This window comes from Mytilus edulis, chromosome 4 (assembly GCF_963676685.1).
Source record: "Mytilus edulis chromosome 4, xbMytEdul2.2, whole genome shotgun sequence".
Lineage (NCBI taxonomy): Eukaryota > Metazoa > Mollusca > Bivalvia > Mytilida > Mytilidae > Mytilus > Mytilus edulis.
This window is the reverse complement of record NC_092347.1, coordinates 50,297,486-50,315,818: the sequence shown is the minus strand read 5'-3', so window position 1 is coordinate 50,315,818 and position 18,333 is coordinate 50,297,486. Positions and strand designations below refer to the sequence as shown.

Below are 18,333 nucleotides of genomic sequence, written 5' to 3'. Positions count from 1 at the left end.
TGCTTAGCCGACGCACTGCCCGCGAAATTAAATAAACCTCTTTATTTAAACATTTGCCCACTTGTAACGCGATTTCGCGGCATCCTCTTGTGGAGTATATATCTCCAAGTTGATACAATAATCTAGAGCTTGTATTTACTTTCACGATTTTCGTGATAGTGCGTAACTGCTCACAATGAAGATATTAAATAATGGCAACTATAGTATACCGATATTCACTAGTCATCAATCGATTTACAAGTAAATGATACAAATCTGGGACACAAACCAAAACCGAGGGAAATGCATCAACTATAAGAGGAACACAACGGAATAACAGAAACACTGATATGCTACAAAAACGCCAACATACGTATACAAAGGAGCAGATTATATTCGATACCAACTGCCATATGCCTGACTTAGTACAGGACATTTAAATTTACGTTTTTTTTATTGAGTTAAGCCTTCCAATTGATATTTTATCGTGTGTTTTTCTGTGTTGTGATGTTGTACTATTGTTTTAGAAAAAGGGAGACGGTTTGGTACCATTAAAACGTAAACGTTAATCCCGCTGCAAATGTTAGTCAGGAATCTGATGTACAGTAGTTATCGTTTGTTTATTTAATTTATACGTGTTTCTCTTTTTTTTTATATCGCTTAGACCGTTGGTTGTCCCGTTTGATTGGTTTAACACTAGTAATTTTGGGGTCCTTTATAGCTTGTTGTTTGGGTTGAGCCAAGGCTGTGTGTTGAAGGCCGTACCATGACCTATAATGGTTTACTTTTATAAATTGTTATTTGGATGGAGAGGTGTCTCATTGGCACTCATACCACATCTTAAAATCGACGTAATAAAATGCTGTCATCTCTGCCTTGAATGTCATCTACCGAATAAGACTTGGCACCGAGTTAGAAATTACATGAGTCACAAGACAGGTGTCACATGTGGAACACGATCTGCTTACGCTTTGGGAGCCCATGAGTTCACCCCAAATATTTTTGGGGGTTTTGTGTTACTCAATCTGTAGTTTTATATGTTGTGTTTTGAATACTGTTCTTGTCTATTTCGTTTTTTGCCCGGCTTTGTCAGTTCGATTTCAATTATGAGTTGATGTCCCTTTGATATAGTATGAAATTCAAAACAGTGTAGCTGTGGCCATTGATTGACCCATCAAAATCATCCATTGACTGAGACAATTTACGTGAACGTTTGTCTGTAACAACCACTGTTCATGACGTACCTACGATAGACATTCAAACTGTGGGGTCAACAAAGGTTTCTTAACGCCTGTAATTATAAAATAATTCGAAAAATTAATCAGGAATTACCTTTGTGTTTTGATTTATATAATTGATATAAATCAAAATATCGTGTTATTTCTGATTAATTTTTCGAATTACTTTATTTAGGTGTTGAGAACCTTTGGTGACCCCATAGTTTAAGTGTCTTTAAAAAGTACATAGTGAGCATTGGTCGTTACATACAAACGTTCACCTAAATTGTCCCAGTCAATGAATGATTTTAATTTGTCAATCAATGGCCACAGCTACACTGTTTTGAATTTCATACTATTTCGTCACATTTTAAGTAGTAAAAGTTTTACAATTGTAGATCATTGTAGTTAAATGTATCATGATAGCGATTTGGTTCTATATAATACTAGTCAACAAAAGAAACGATACAAGACTTTTTTTTCAAATTAAAGATAAAGTTTTCCGTTCATTGGACCAATATTGAAGGTAGTAATACTTAATCATTATGGAAATATAAATCCGTTTAAAAAAATAATTTTTTTGTTTTCGTGACGTTTTTTCGCGATTTTTTTTTTTTTACAAATTTTACATCAAACGACAATTTTAAAAACAGAAGTTTCAGTTAATGATGCCAACCTTTCATTTAAAAGTAAAGACAATGTTTGCCATCAATTTGTTTTCAAAAATCATACAGTTTCTTTGTTTATTTGCTAAGCAAAGTTCGGCCCCAAGAGAAATCGTTAAAATGTATACATCATCAACTGATTTACTACCCCAGTCCCACTAGGCCACGATCGCACTACGATCTGTGAAAAAAATGCAAATTTTGATGATCGTATCACGATCGTGTAGATCGCAGTAAGGTCGTATCACGGTCGTGGTGAGGTCTTCAAGATCGTGATGAGCGTGGCCAACTTTGAACATGTTCAAAAAATCGTGTTGCGGTCTTGGCCAAATCAGGTCGTAGTAGAAGCGTATACGTAGTGAGAGCGCACTCAGATCGTAGTAAGATCGCTGTACCATCGTAGTGAGAGCGTAGCGAAAGCGTGATTCTATTCTAAAGCCCCAGTCCCACTAGACCACGATCGCACCACGCTCACCGCGATCTAAATTAAATTCAGGTCGTGGTGAGGTCGCGGTATGAGCGGCATGAAAATGTAAATTTTCGTTGCTTTCACGATGCTACTACGTCCTCATTACGCTTCTACAACGATCCCGCTACGATTATAACACGTTCTCACCGCGCTTATTCTGCGACCTTACTACGCTTATCAAGATCTTTCTACGCTCGTCACGTTCTCACTACGACCATACAGCAATAACGTCAACATCGTGTTCCATATCAATACAGTATCATTCCTTCAGTTCTATTTCTAATTAATACGTAGATTTATCGAAAAAAATACAATCAAGCCACCAAAATCTACTCGAACACGTGGTCGTGGTGTTAGGGTTGATGTAGAGGCAGATAGAGCTCTGATAGTAACGAATATTGATCAAGTAGAGATGTCGGACCGATCAATCCGACCTAAATTAGAACCTATTGCTGGTCCATAAAGCTGAAATGACGATATCTTAGTGAACGATAGCAGATATGAAACAGATGTGTCAATAGATATAGGAAGATGTGGTATGATTGCCGATGAGACAACTCTCAATCCAAGTAACAATTTTTAAAAGTAACAATTATAGGCCAAGATACGGCCTTCAACACGGAGCCTTGGCTTACACCGAACAGCAAGATATAAAAGGCCCCACAAATTACTAGTGTAAAACCATTGAAACGGGAAAACCAACGGTCTAATCTATATGAAAAAAAGAAGCATGGTTGAGCCGTTAGATAAAATGGACAAGAAGTCCCAATTACATATAGACAAACAAAACCTGGAGAGAATTAATATATTTTATGGGAAAATGACAACGAGAATAATGGTCGTAGTATGAACGTAGTCAGGTCGTAAGAAGAGCGTGATGAGGACGGCAAGGGCGTGCTAGAATCGTACTTGGTCGTGAACAGCGTGGTATAGTCGTAGTGGAAGCGTAGTTTGGTCGCGGTGAGAACGTGATGATCGTAGTGAGGTCGTAATAACGTCGCAATGAGATCGTAGCGCCGTTTCACTGAATAGAATCACGCTTTCGCTACGCTCTCACTACGATGGTACAGCGACCTTTGCGATCTTACTACGATCTTAGTGCGCTCTCACTACGCTTCTACTACGAACTGATTTGGCCACGACCGCACCACGATTGTTTTGAACATGTTCAAAGTTGGCCACGCTCATCACGATCTTGAAGAACTCACCACGACCGTGATACGACCTTACTGCGATCTACACGATCGTACTACGATCATCAAAATTTTCATTTTTTCACAGATCGTAGTGCGATCGTGGCCTAGTGGGACTGGGGTATAAGAAACTGTGCTACGATCTCATTGCGACGTTATTACGACCTCACTACGATCATCACGTTCTGATCGCGACCAAACTACGCTTCCACTACGACTATACCACGCTGTTCACGACTATAGTACGATTCTAGCACGTCCTTGCCGTCCTCATCACGCTCTTTTCACGACCTGACTACGTTCATAATACGACCATTATTCTCATTGTCTGTCATTTTCCCATAAAATATATTAATTCTCTCCAGGATTTGTTTGTTTGTATGTAATTGGGACTTCTTGTCCATTTTCTCTAACGGCTCAACCATGCTTCTTGTTTTCAAAAAGATTAGAACGTTGGTTTTCCCGTTTGAATGGTTTTACACTAGTAATGTTTGGGGCCTTTTATATCTTGCTGTTCGGTGTAAGCCAAGGCTCCGTGTTGAAGGCCTTATCTTGGCCTATAATTTTTACTTGGATTGAGAGTTGTCTCATTGGCACTCATACCACATCTTCCTATATCTATTGACACATCTGTTTCATATCCGCTATCGTTCACTAAAATATCGTCATTTCAGCTTTATGGACCAGCAATAGGTTAACGTTGTAATTTAGGTCGGACTGGTCGGTCCGACATCTCTACTTGATCAATATTAGTTACTATTAGATATCCATCTGCCTCTACATCAACCCTAACACCACGCCCACCTGTTCTAGTAGATTTTGGTGGCTTGATTGTATTTTTTTCTCTCGAGAATTCTACGTATTAATTAGAAATAAAACTGAAGGAATGATACTGTATTGATATGGAACACGATGTTGACGTTATTGCTGAGAGCGTAGTAAGATCGCGGTTTGAACATAGTGTAATCGTGGTAAAAACGTGCTATAATCGCAGTAGAAGCGTGATTAGATCGTGTTGCAATCGGATAACTCGTGGTATGGTCGTAGTGAGAACGTGATGAGCGTAGAAAGATCTTGATAAGCGTAGTAAGGTCGCAGAATAAGCGCGGTGATAACGTGTTATAATCGTAGCGGGATCGTTGTAGAAGCGTAATGAGGACGTAGTAGCATCGTGAAAGCAACGAAAATTTACATTTTCATGCCGCTCATACCGCGACCTCACCACGATCTGAATTTAATTTAGATCGCGGTGAGCGTGGTGCGATCGTGGTCTAGTTGGACTGGGGCTTACCATAGACAGTATGTGTAAAGTGATATTCAAAAAGCGGTAAAAATCTTAAAACTAATCCGAAAGGTTCCAAATTTATTGGTGTTGTTTTCATATCTAAAGCATTGATTTGAGACGAAAATAGAAAAACATTTTTTTGGATTTTTTGAGATTTCAAAAAACACTTTTTTCCCAAATTTTGAAAAAAACAATATTTCAACCCATTAATTACAACATGAACATAACTTGATTAACATATTGAATATTTTTAAACAAACTTGAAATTTTATTTAGTACATAGAAAATTATCTGTTGATTTTTTATTCAACTTTCCGCAAAACTAATTTGCACCCTATTCTCGTTTACACGGAATTTAGATACTTTCCGACAAGTTTTGATTTTCATTATTACATGTGCATACATTGCAAATGAAAGCTTTTTAAAATAGTATATCTCATTTTGTTTTATATTTAATACTTTTTGATAAATTTTATTTCAGAGTCGTGTATCGTTTCTTTTGTTGACTAGTTTATATATCACCGTGAGCAAATTAAGTTATTTTCGCAGATATTTGTCTTATTGCGTTAATCTTCTTTACTTTACTTTAATGCGATTTTTTGCCGATTTAAGTTAATGTAAAATAATACCAAAGGGACAATCAACATCTCAAACCATGAACCATGAATCAAACAAACTTTATTAAAACCATGAACAGAATAAAATTAAAGTCCAAGAGACGAACAACAGTCCACAAAACACAGCACAGCATGAAAACGATCACACATAAGGTAAACTATGTTTGCATATAGAGTAAACGATGTTTGCACATATAGGAACGATGTTTGCCCATAAGGTAAACGAGGTTTGCACAAAACGTATAAGTTGTTTGCACATAATGTAAAAGGCATTTGCACATGACGCAATGAATGCTCACAGAGAGTATCAATTGTTCGGCAAAACGCATAGGAACTATACCATGATGTGTTGTGTTTTTTCACTGGAGATACATATGTATTAAAACAACATAACACCAAAAGACAATAATATCATGAGGTTTACATAGAATAAAGGTGTATCAAAACTAAACCTTTAGAACATTCGGCATAACAATCACATTTTAGACAGGACGCAATTTTTAATAGACAGAACATAGATGAAATAGGAGAGAATGTAAAGGTGGTTGATCATAAAGTTTCGAAGTATTCACAGAATATATAAAAGTAAAAGCATAATGTAATGCATATTTTACACCACAAACTTTTACTACTGTTTGACCAAACAAATAACTAATTTGACATAACACAGAGATGCCGTGTCATGAAATACAGACATTTGCACATAACATAAAGAAGAAACGACAGGCCGTAAAGACAAAGCGACAGAACACATTAAATATTTACACTATAAGACAGTTCCGGCGTTCCATAATCACTGCCTAAAACAATGATCTTATGAGGTCAGGAAGGGTATTTAACTTTTTCATTTCACAACTGCTTATAGTGTTTTACACACACACTGACCTGCTTTTGTTTTTAAAAGCTTATGTCGAAGCATCTTTTATTCAAATAATTATAGAGATTAAATGTCCATTCGTTTTTTATGCGTTTTGTTATTTGATTTTGCCATGTGATTATGGACTTTCCGAATTGATTTTCCTCTAAGTTCAGTATTTTCGTGATTTTACTTTTTTCTAAACACATTTAATATGTCTAACACAATTTAAAACTTAACAAGAAGCAGAGCATTATATTTAGTTCGTTTATATCTCGCTTTAGACCAAGCGTTTCTAAACAAGGTTACTTATTTCAATGTTACCTACGATTTAGTCGCAAAGTCATGTTTGCATTCAAACACGATTACAAAAAATAAATAAGTTTGACTTCGTAAAAAACATATTGTTACCTCAATTAGGTCGTATATATTCTTTTCGAACTTTAAATATCCCTTCTTTTATTATGGAAAATCATTCTCGTTCCTAATATTGACAATTAGCAATGTGCTATCTTAACATACAATAACAAAATGATCGCAATTTGCAGATGGCAGATTTTTGGGCACCGGCAAACACTTCAATAGAAAGCTGTTCTATGAAAAATTATTAATAATTGCATCATAAAATTACAAAACAAATATTCCTTGACCTAAGACATATACATTTATCTATATTTTTAGCATAAAAATATCGATTCCCAAAGATATATTTTGCTTTTGGAACAATTTTTTATTTTTTTTAGGATTTGTGATGAATTTCAGTTTTCAGGAAATATTGCGCATCTAACTTTACATTTTTTGTTTGATTAGGAAATAAATATCATGTAATTTAAAGTTCATATGATCTTTTTGAAAATTTTATGGTACAAGAATTTGAAAATGACTTTTTGTTTAATAATCGCTAAAAATTGGAATTTTTGGTCCCATTTCACTCTCAAATATGACCATTGTTCAAGGGATTTTAGGGAATGCACATTAGCGGCTTTTTATGCATGTACCACGTTTCAACCTAGCTTATTCATTTTGTTTTAACGACCGACCACCAAAGCAGTTGTAACTTGTAGGCATATCACGTAATTGTGCTAAATATAAATAAATCTTCATTAGATCCTTGATTGCCTTTTCCTTGATCACCTATTTCTCATTGTCTACAAATGTAGCTCTCGAGACTACTTCGAACTGTAGTTAGAACCGATAAAGTGACTGAATCACATCTGTACGCATAAAGCCGTTATTTAATGACATATTACCCAAGAGGGGGACTAGCTCACATGGTAGAGCGCTCGCTTAGCATGCGAGAGGTACCGGGATCGATGCCCGGGTCCTCCATTAATTTTTGAATGTCGCCAATACTCAATTTTTCGGTAGTCTTTCAGCATTGAAAATGAATAGAGTCTGATATGAACGAAATAAGGAAATTGTGTCGATTCGAGTGTATGTCCTGCCCTTACACATGTTACAAGAATTCTTCATTCATTGACATTCTCATGTTTATTTTAATGTGATTAGTTCGACTCGTTCACCACATTCGGGATATATTATAATAATGAGTAAATAATCTGTCATAAAGGATTACTGATGCAGTGATGGTCAGGTTTAGTTTATCTTTGCGTCTTTTTTCAAAAATATGCTCATGAATGCTTAAAAAGTAGACAAATTTGAAGGTTGGGAACGTGTTCAAACTTAACTGGTCGTCTGGTGAAATGAACTGGAGATGCTACGGCATAAACAATATAACAGTTGGATTGGTTTCAAACCCTCACACAGGTATTATCCGGTGTTACTATACCGGTCAAATTGACAATTAAAGAATGCAAATCCACTTTGACCTTGATTTAACAGAAAATGCACCGTACGAATTTTTTTTACGACCGGGCAAAACAGAAAGTACAGATTATTATCTTTCGAATGATATATAATAAAGCCGTGTGTTAGGTGGATGTATTAAATCGTTAACTAAGCGTCTTTTTGAAATAAGACACTCGCCTACAACTGCCTAATTTATAACGCAACAATTTACGACAGTCATAACCAAAGTCAACCACTGAAGTGTAAGATTCTGATTTTGTTCAGGCACATAAAAAATGTAGCAGGGTAAAACTTGTTTAAGACCTTTTAACCCAACCCTTAACCTTGGACCGTATAGTGAAACAGCATAACAAAATATAAACTGTATAAATGAGTTGAAGCTTGAAATCATTTTATGTTTTTTGCGGTGCATATACTCATTGCGGATACCCAATATCCATCTTTTTTTTTTATTAAACTTTTAAGTTCGGTACGGCACTATCATGTATGGTCTGGAATTTATTGTAGATCATATCATAACGTTGCTATTCTTTTCAGTCTAACTAGGCACTTACAAATCACACAAACATTTAGTGTCGTTAATTTTTGTAATTTATCTGTTTATCGAAATACATTAGAACTGACATTTGAAACCTCTAAAATGTATTGAGTGCCTCGCATAATCATTCGTTGATGTCAGCTTTGCTTTTTGTTGTTTATTTGTGATTTTGGTTTTAAACAAGACGACAGTTTTAATAACTTGTCTTTTAACATTTTGTTCTTGTATTAATACTTTTATTTGGCTTTAATCTTCATATTTTATTTTTATCATAGATGCGACTTACAAGGGAAGGCTTCGTTCTTGAGTGTCATGACTAAGGAATTGTAACAGTAAAAAATAGCGTAAAAAAGTTACACTAAAACTTGAGTGTGGAAACAAACTGTCGGAAAACAGGAAGTATGAAATATTGCTTACAAGTTACAGTTAGGTTTTTTTAGACGGACTGAGGAACAAACGGGATGACGGTTGCTATGCCTTGATTATGCCATTGGAGACGCAATAAGTCATAAATGTATAATTGTAACATATTAGATAAGTATCGACTAAACACACGAGTCAACAATGTACCTTTTTCGTTGTATGTATTGAATATGATGAGTGATGATGTGATATTAAAATCATGCACATCATACATAGGAATGATGTAAAACCGAACCGAGCTATACCGATTAAAAAAAAAGAAAATGCATAATACTTAAGCCTCGGTCACACCTTATTATATCTCTCCTCGATGTTGCCTATCAGCGAATATCCAACAATATGTGGTCATATACCAATATTTGTTATCTATCGGGTCTCAAATACAAATACTACCAGGTGACCTGTACGTGATTGCATCTCCCCTTCTTGATGTGTTTCCATTTCTTAACAGGTTACAGCCAATACAATCTCAGCCACACCAATCACAACTCAAAGTTGTTTAGTAATAAATTTAAGATGACCGATTGAAAGTTATTATATGCATAAGATTGAGTGCCAATGAGAGAGTAGTATCATATATACAAGCAATTATCAGACTCACATGAGTGTACTACTATATTTGTTAACATCACAAGTACATGAAGTGATGACAAGGACCTCACGTTAATAAAACAGAAATTCATTAAAAGGGTTTTCGTCATCGGGAAACTATTCACACCTTTACTGTATATAAAAAAAAGATTAAGTCACATTATTGTAAGTACTCAAAATAGATGTTTTATTTTTCTAGTTAGGGTTTGATAATGCATGTCGTGTATCGATCTGATTACTGATGCACACCATGATGCCGTGAAATGTATTCAGATATCATGCATAAAGACATACATTATCATTACAGAAAATGTCACATTGCTAACATACATCAAACTCCCAAATCATTGAATTCTATTTATTTGTAGTAATCATCATAATTATGAAAATTAGATATACCAATCGAGGAAATGCCGTATTACCTAAAATACTGTAAAACATTTAAAACAAGATACCATATTAAATGTAATAAAAAAAATCCTGAATTTAGTGTACTTTACTAAAAATAAAAAGATACATTTGCCGAGAGACATCCTCTCCAAAATTATTTTATACGAAAATAAGGAACTGTGATATGGTTGCCAATGAGACAACTATCCACCAAAGTTCAAACGAAGTGGATTTAATCAATTAAGAAAAATATGAAAATAATACATTGAGAAAAAAAAATTTATCAGTTTTAATTATTGGTACATTTTGAAAAAAAGTAAAAATTCAAATAATGAATCTTAATATTAGAATAATTGTCATTTGAATTTCTTTTTGTTTATTTAACTTACTTTTTTTAATTTTAATAAACACACTGTTCTGAAATTTAATATAAAACATCCAATCAATTCTAACAAATAGGATATAAATGCAACTGTTCAGTAGTCAAGCTTTAAATATGACACAATATGAACAGTCATCTGCATCCAATCTAGCATTTTCTTCAAATAAACAATAATGCAATGAGAACCTTACTGCATAGAAGGACCCCCGCACCAAAAATCAACCGAAAGGATGGCATAACAGACTTAAGAAGAGACTTAAACATGCTCACCCAAACATCTACGAGATCATTGAAGTGAATGAAGAAGTCCAAAGCACTAATAGAATGTAATATTATCAAGTATGCAGCAGGAGGAGCCCGTCCACAACAAGACGACGATACAGAGTAAAAGACAATTAAATCCAACTACTAATAGACAGATACCAAAAAGGACTCATCAACGTTATAGTTTACTCAGATGCAGCATCCCATCATCTATTTCTGGGATAAGAAAATCCTTAGTTTTTTTTTTTAAATTCAAAGTTTTGTAACCGGAAATTTTTAAAAATGACCATATAACTGATATTCATGTCAACACCAAAGTTCTGACTACTGGGCTGGTGATACCCTCGGGGACGAAACGTCCACCAACAGTGGCATCGATCCGGTGGTATAAATAATTATCAAAGGTACCAGGATTATACTTTAGTACGTCAGACGCGCGTTTCGTCAAAACTAGACTAACCAGTGACGCTCAGATCAAAATAGTTATAAAGCCAAACAAGTACAAAAAAAGTAAAATCACAAAAATACTGAACTCAGAGGAAAATCAAATCTGAAAAACCCCAATCACATGGCAAAATCAAATGACAAAACACATCAAAAACGAATGAACAACAACTGTCATATTCCTGACTTGGTACAGGCATTTTCAAATGTAGAATACGGATGATTGAACCTGGTTTTATAGCTTTAAACCTCTTACTTTGTACGACAGTCTCATCAAATTCCGTTATATTTACAATGATGCGTGAACTAAACAGACATAATAAATAAAATAGTCAAAATATGGGTACAGCAGTCATCATCGTTTTACAATTTTAAAAGAAACAATTTCTCGTATTTGACGTCAGAAAATGTATACGTCAAACATTTTTGTCGTTCAATGTTTAAACAAACAATTTTAAAGTTTCACACGGGCAATGTTAGAGTTAAAAAATCAAAAGTATGTAAGAATTAATTACAGAAATAGACCGAGATTTAAAATAGTCCATAAGTTCTATAGAATTTATAAGAATCCACAAATGGTTCATTCCACTAAGTGATTAAATAATTTTGACGTTTGTGGTCCCACGTATTTTTTGATTTATAATAGAAATAATAGAAACTTGAAGAGCATTGAGAACCCAAAATTCCAAAAAGTTGTGCAAAAAAACAGACGCATTTGAATAATAATACCTTTTAATGTACAATTTTCTCATATTGTCATATTTTGGACATTTTAAAATAAAATGAAACTCGATTATCGCCCTGGTTACATAAAATACATAATCTTTCATTTCTTGATTTTTTAGAGATTCTACTATGAGTGAACACAATCAATACTTAGTTGAAAATCTAAGACATTGTGGACTTAATTCTTTTTTCAAATAAAACTGCAATTGAAAATTATCCACAAGATGTTTATAAATAGTGCATTTTGATGATGAATCGAAAAACATATTTCTTTCCTGAGGAAAATGGTCAATCAGTCTTTGTTTAAATAAAATTAAAAATACTTCTTCGCATACAACATTCTGTGCATACCATAAAACCATGCCTAAAACCTAAGCTAAGCAACATACATTTAACATTATTAACCAATGATGACTTATTTCCTGATTCTCACTCATCATACATATCATTATGGTTGCAGTCTTGTAATTGATTGCTCCATAGGCTTACATGCAAAACAGCTGATCTTCTTCATGCATTTAGTAATGTTATACTATGATATCTTGCAAAAAAATGACACCTTGCCACGAAGAATTAAAAGTTAATCAACCTCAATGTCAAAAGTGCCTTTTTTCTACTTTCTGATTGCTGTTTTCATCTGACCGCAACACTTCTAAACATGGGATCCTCCCATCTTTCTGTTTTAATTTCTAAAAAAAGATGCAATATTTGTGTTACATTTACAGTACATTCAATTCATCACGAAGTTTTAATCAAACAGTTTATAGGCAGTGAAGAATTTTTTTTTTGAAAAGTTAGGATTATTTTATTACACTTTATGTTTTGAAATGCACCGGAAACTGAAACTGTAGTACAAGACTGGTACCTTAATTATATATAGCACTATTAAAGAATACAATTTCTCGTCCGTAATAAACGAATCCAATATTTTGATCTTTTTACTTTACGTGTAAGACTTCCATCATGTTTGTGTCCACATGTGTTGTTGAAATTGCAGATTTTTCATCCTTTTAAGACGGGGCCATTCGTGTCGTTCCGACAAATCTAGTTTCACAAAATTTTCCACATACACATTAGATAAATTATTTTTAATAGCCTATTACGGAGATTAGAGAGAAAGTTTACTTAAGTTATACGTAAGACCTTCTATTTCAAAGGAATATGCCGACATATATTTTACGCACGGCTACGCTATTTTAAACTATTTTTGAGTCTCATTGGAATATATTGATTTGAAATAATCCAAAACACAAGTAGTCATTAAATTAAGCCAAAAATATTTCCGATCTGCCTATTTTTGGACATCAATAAGATCGTTTTAAGGTTCCGTCTACCTCACAAAATCTTGTTAGACACTATAATAACATTGAAGTTTTCGTTTTGTGTATTAAGATGTAACACGTTCTGGGATAATTAACCAATATAATTCTATTATTAGCTCGTAAAACCTGCATTTAAGACGTATCACATATTCAATGTGTAATTAAGTACTGTATTATGTGAAAAGCATTGATGGTCATTTACGCTGAAGTTATTGTTTATAAATTTTTTTTTTTAAAAATCCAAGTTTTATATTATTTTAATTGAATTTTATATTTGTTAGAGATACATACCTATTTCCGGCCTCGTAAACGTTAGTATATAGCATTTCAGTGATAAGGTTAGTACTTGTTAGTGCACAATATTTATTAAACATTATAAACATTAGAATTCAAAAGCGTAAAGATTACAACGGCATATTACATGATGACTTACTTTGGAATTTTGATTACTACTTTGTTAATTTTTTTTTATTGTACGTCAATACGTCGATTCAAGAGATGAGTATCCTACATGTAACTGAAATTACGCACTCTAAAAGCGGCTTCAATAAATATGATAGAGAACCTAAGTTTTCAACGCCCTCATGCAAAGTTAACCATACATTGAATTGGCTAAATTCAGTTCCTTTTTCAGCTCTAGTTGTTTCGGGTGTTAATAATCCTTGGTTTTATAATATTCGGCTCTGAACGTTCCTGTTGAAGGTTAATCTAGAAAAGACCATTGGACGTTTGGAATTTATAACGTGTTTTTTTTTAATAATTTTACAACACATTATAAATACCTATGCGTGTAGAATTCTTCCAAAAATACCAAGGTTTGGTTTGGCTGTACCTGATTTACCACACACCCTAAATTTTCTACAAGTAGCATATTGTTATAGTGGCTCTTCAGATTTAGTTGAAATAATCCGTATTCATACTGCAGAGTGCTCGTTTAACGGATACGCTGTCATACCCGTTAATTATTGGGTTTAATGGAACATTTAACGGAGACGTTAACGGGTGCGTTAATTAACGGAGGCTTTGTGAATACGAAATAAAGTTAGCGGATATTTAACGGCAATGTAAAGAGTTCGGTAGCTAACGGATGTTAAATGTGAATAAGCTCCCTGTAAATTCAGATACGATCTGTTATATAAATGTTCCAGACCATATGAGTATTTGGACCGTACGCGTACGGTCCGGACCAAATACGTATACTCGTACGGTCCGACCATACGCGTACGGTCGGACCGTATGAGTATACGCGTATGGTCCAGTACGAGCTAACCATACATGTCATCATATGGGTTAAATTTAAACAAACGTTTATCACAATCTTTTTTTTTTTTAGTTTTACAAATTGTTATTATTACAATTAGATGGATTAAATGAACAAACGAACTATTGAAATTAAATAGTTTTTTAATTGTATATCTGAATCCTATATATTTTGGGACTCTCACCCTGTAAATTCAGATACGATCTGTTATATAAATGTTCCAGACCATATGAGTATTTGGACCGTACGCGTACGGTCCGGACCAAATACGTATACTCGTACGGTCCGACCATACGCGTACGGTCGGACCGTATGAGTATACGCGTATGGTCCAGTACGAGCTAACCATACATGTCATCATATGGGTTAAATTTAAACAAACGTTTATCACAATCTTTTTTTTTTTAGTTTTACAAATTGTTATTATTACAATTAGATGGATTAAATGAACAAACGAACTATTGAAATTAAATAGTTTTTTAATTGTATATCTGAATCCTATATATTTTGGGACTCTCACCCAAGGTGACGCTTGCTTCCACAAGTAACGTAATTTTTTTACATTTAAATGTTTGCAGTTTATGCATTGTCCTTTGCATTTACATTTTTTGGTAGATTTGCTAAATATTCGAAAACAGTTGTTCTCTCACATTATGTTTACTTCCGATATCTTCAATTTCAGTGATCTTATTCAATTCACGTTAAGTATTACTGATTGACATACTTTATACAAGAGATTAACAGATTTAAATAGCGTGAATCTGTTAAATAGTTAAAATAAAAAGTTTTTATTTCAATTACAATTGCACTTTTTTATAACAATTTGAGAGTTACGTTATGTTTATTTGTTATATGCATTTGTATTTAATAAACTTCACCAACTTCTTAATATTAGTCAGACCGTACGCGTACGGTCCGACCGTATGAGTATTTTGAAAAAGTACGCATACGGTCCAGACCGTACGCGTACGGTCCAAATACTCATACGGTCTGGAACATAAATATATTAACACCTACCTATAGTTTTTGTAAGTTAAATTTATTCAGCTTGGTCCACTTCATCTTTATTAAAAGTATGAAAACAAGTTTAATTGTGGAACTGTAATTTTTTTTACCAAAATAGCCCAAAAATAGGTAAAAAAGTGATGAAAAGTCAGAAGAAAATCATCAAAATTGGGTACTTTCAAAGGGCCGTAGCAAAAAAGGAAGTGCACCATCATATGATTTTTTCTTCACCAATTATTTTTTTAAAGTCTTATAAACCCAAAATTGGATTAAGAAAAAAAGTTTAATTCTAGAAAATTTTGGCTTCTCACAGGTGTACATCCTTAATCTAAACTTTTGTAAAAAAAAATATTTCGATAGTACCGCTTATTCTCCTATTAGTTCAACAGAAATGAATTTTTTTTTAAAGGGGGATTGTGAGCTTAAATGAACGGTGACACCATTTTTTAAATTTTATTTTTCTATTAAGCATATGATAAAGTAAATTTAAAGAAAAAATATAGCGAAATCCTATATTAATAAAAATGATTTATACCCGCGAGCCCCCTGAACTAAATATGTCCGTTTTTGATTATTATCTTGAATATTATTATAGATAAAGATAAATTGAAAACTGCAAAAATGTTGAGCCAAGTAAGGTCTATAAATCACTTTAATGACCAAAATTGTCAATTGAGTTCTTAAAGAATAATTTTACACAAATTGTTTATCATGTTCTCTACAAATCTTCTACTCTGAAATTTCTAAAAAAATTCCTACCAAATTAAAAGCTGAATGATTCTTGGGGTATCTAAATAAAGTAAGTTTTTTTATTTTCTGCATGTCAAAAAAAAACATGGCCGCAAAGGCTAGAAATAGAACATAGGGTAAAATCAGTGTTTGACTCTCAAAAACTAAAGCTTTTAGAAGAAATCAGAAAAGCAGTTGAAGTATTCATTCTGCCCATATCTAACTGCATGAAATTTAAAGCCAAATCGGGTATCTAATTTTTAGGTTATTGCTCCTGAATTTATGATTTTATGTACTAGTATATTTTGCAGTTTTCGGTCATTATCTTAAATATTGTTATAGATAAAGATAAAATGTAAACAACAAAAATGTTCAGCAAAGCAAGATCCACAAATAAGTGTTATGACCAAATTATCAATTGAACCCCTAAGGAGTTATTGCCCCTTAAAGCCATGTTTCGTTTCGTTCGCTTACTTCTCCTTTGAAAATGCTGAATCAATTTTAGCCAAACTGTAGACCGAATGAGTTTTTGAGTATCTAAGGTTGCAATAAACAGTTAGGAAAAATTTCAAAATTTGCCCGCATAACTTTTACCAGCCCCTTTTCATTCAGTGCTTTTTTGCAATATTAAGCTTACTGTTTGTGTCATATATGTGCATATGTATGTAATCAGAATCTTCCATAGATTTTATATTCAGTATGTAGAATGGTGAAATATAATTATATTTGAGTGTATCCATGGCAACAACTGCATTTATTTGCTATAAAATATTGATCAATATTGCAAAAAGGGGGGAAAAGATGTCACATATTTCTCCAAAAATTTGGCTAAAAGTAGAATTTCAATCGCTTGAAGTAATACCTTATCTGAAGCAGTTTACATATATCTTTCAGAAAATCCAATGAAAACCATATGTCTTTCATCTCATTTTTTTGTAAAATTGCGTCAAAAACTTCGTGTAGAAAAAAAAATAATTCCTAACTGTGTATTGCTACCTATTATAACTATTTTTATATTATTTTCCTTGTATGTTAAGAAACATATCAACAATGGCTGAAACGGAACATTGTGGTAAAACGCACTTTTTTTTTGCTTTTGAAGAATATATGAACAGGTTATGAGTTCAGGTTCTTGAGAGCCTCATGTTTTGTTTAAATTGTTTCGCTTGATATGTTTGAGCCTTTGATTCTGACAAATAATAACAGACTTTCCAGTTTGAATTTTCTTTTTAAGTTTTTTGTTGTTGTTATTTTGCTTTTTACAATTCACGTTTCAGAGACTGTAATAGTTGATGGTACAGTATGGGATTTCCTCATTGTTAAAGGCTACAAGAATACTATCTTAAATGCACGTCATGTGGATACGTGTATAACAGTCATACCACATCATTGATTTTACATTGTCTGCTTATGTTTTTTTGAAGACACTCTATTATGTGAAATGGTGATTTAAAGTTTCCACTATCAAATAAAAGACATCTTAAACACTGAAAACGATAGTACAGTACAGAGCACTGTTACGCACTAAGTCCATACCTTAACACCTTTGTTATAAAAAACAAAATTTATATATGATACATGTTACATTTTTGTAACATTAAAACTTCATTAATTTCAAGCTGTTGTGCTCATTTGTATTTATTTTCTGCAAATCAACCTATTTCCTTGTCTTGCGTTATTAAATATGCATTTCCTTTACCGGATAAAAAGTAATCTATTGTAAAGGAGAACTTAAATAACATTAATGGTACCAATTTTACTGCACCATATTCGCTATTTCTTAGTAATGCTGGAGGTAAAAATATTTGAAAGTCCAAAACATAATGCAAGCGTTGAAGAGATTTATATATCATTGCTAATATACACTTCATTTGAAATTTTGTGGATAGTTGTCTCATTTGCAATCCTATTACATCTCTGTATTTTGTATTATAGAACAAAAAAGAACCATACGTAAAGACAAGCGCTAAAAAGAAATCAAAAGGAACATACATTTATTTAGCTAAAACGATTACAAAATATAGTACATGAGCAAATTATCAAAATGGTACTTTAAGGTAGCACAATACAAGGATTTTTCATCCCCAATCAGACATCTTTAAACTGGGTGTAATTCCACTCATCTTTCTTTAAATTTTATAGATGAGGTACCAAAAGAACAAAGAAGG

General features: G+C 33.2%; 1 non-coding gene across 1 annotated transcript; it reads left to right on the top strand.

Annotated features, from left to right (window-relative positions):
* Positions 1 to 7,537: 7,537 nt before the first annotated feature.
* On the top strand, positions 7,538 to 7,610 carry Trnaa-agc (transfer RNA alanine (anticodon AGC)). Its single transcript has one exon. It is a non-coding gene; the product is annotated as a tRNA-Ala (tRNA).
* Positions 7,611 to 18,333: the final 10,723 nt, after the last annotated feature.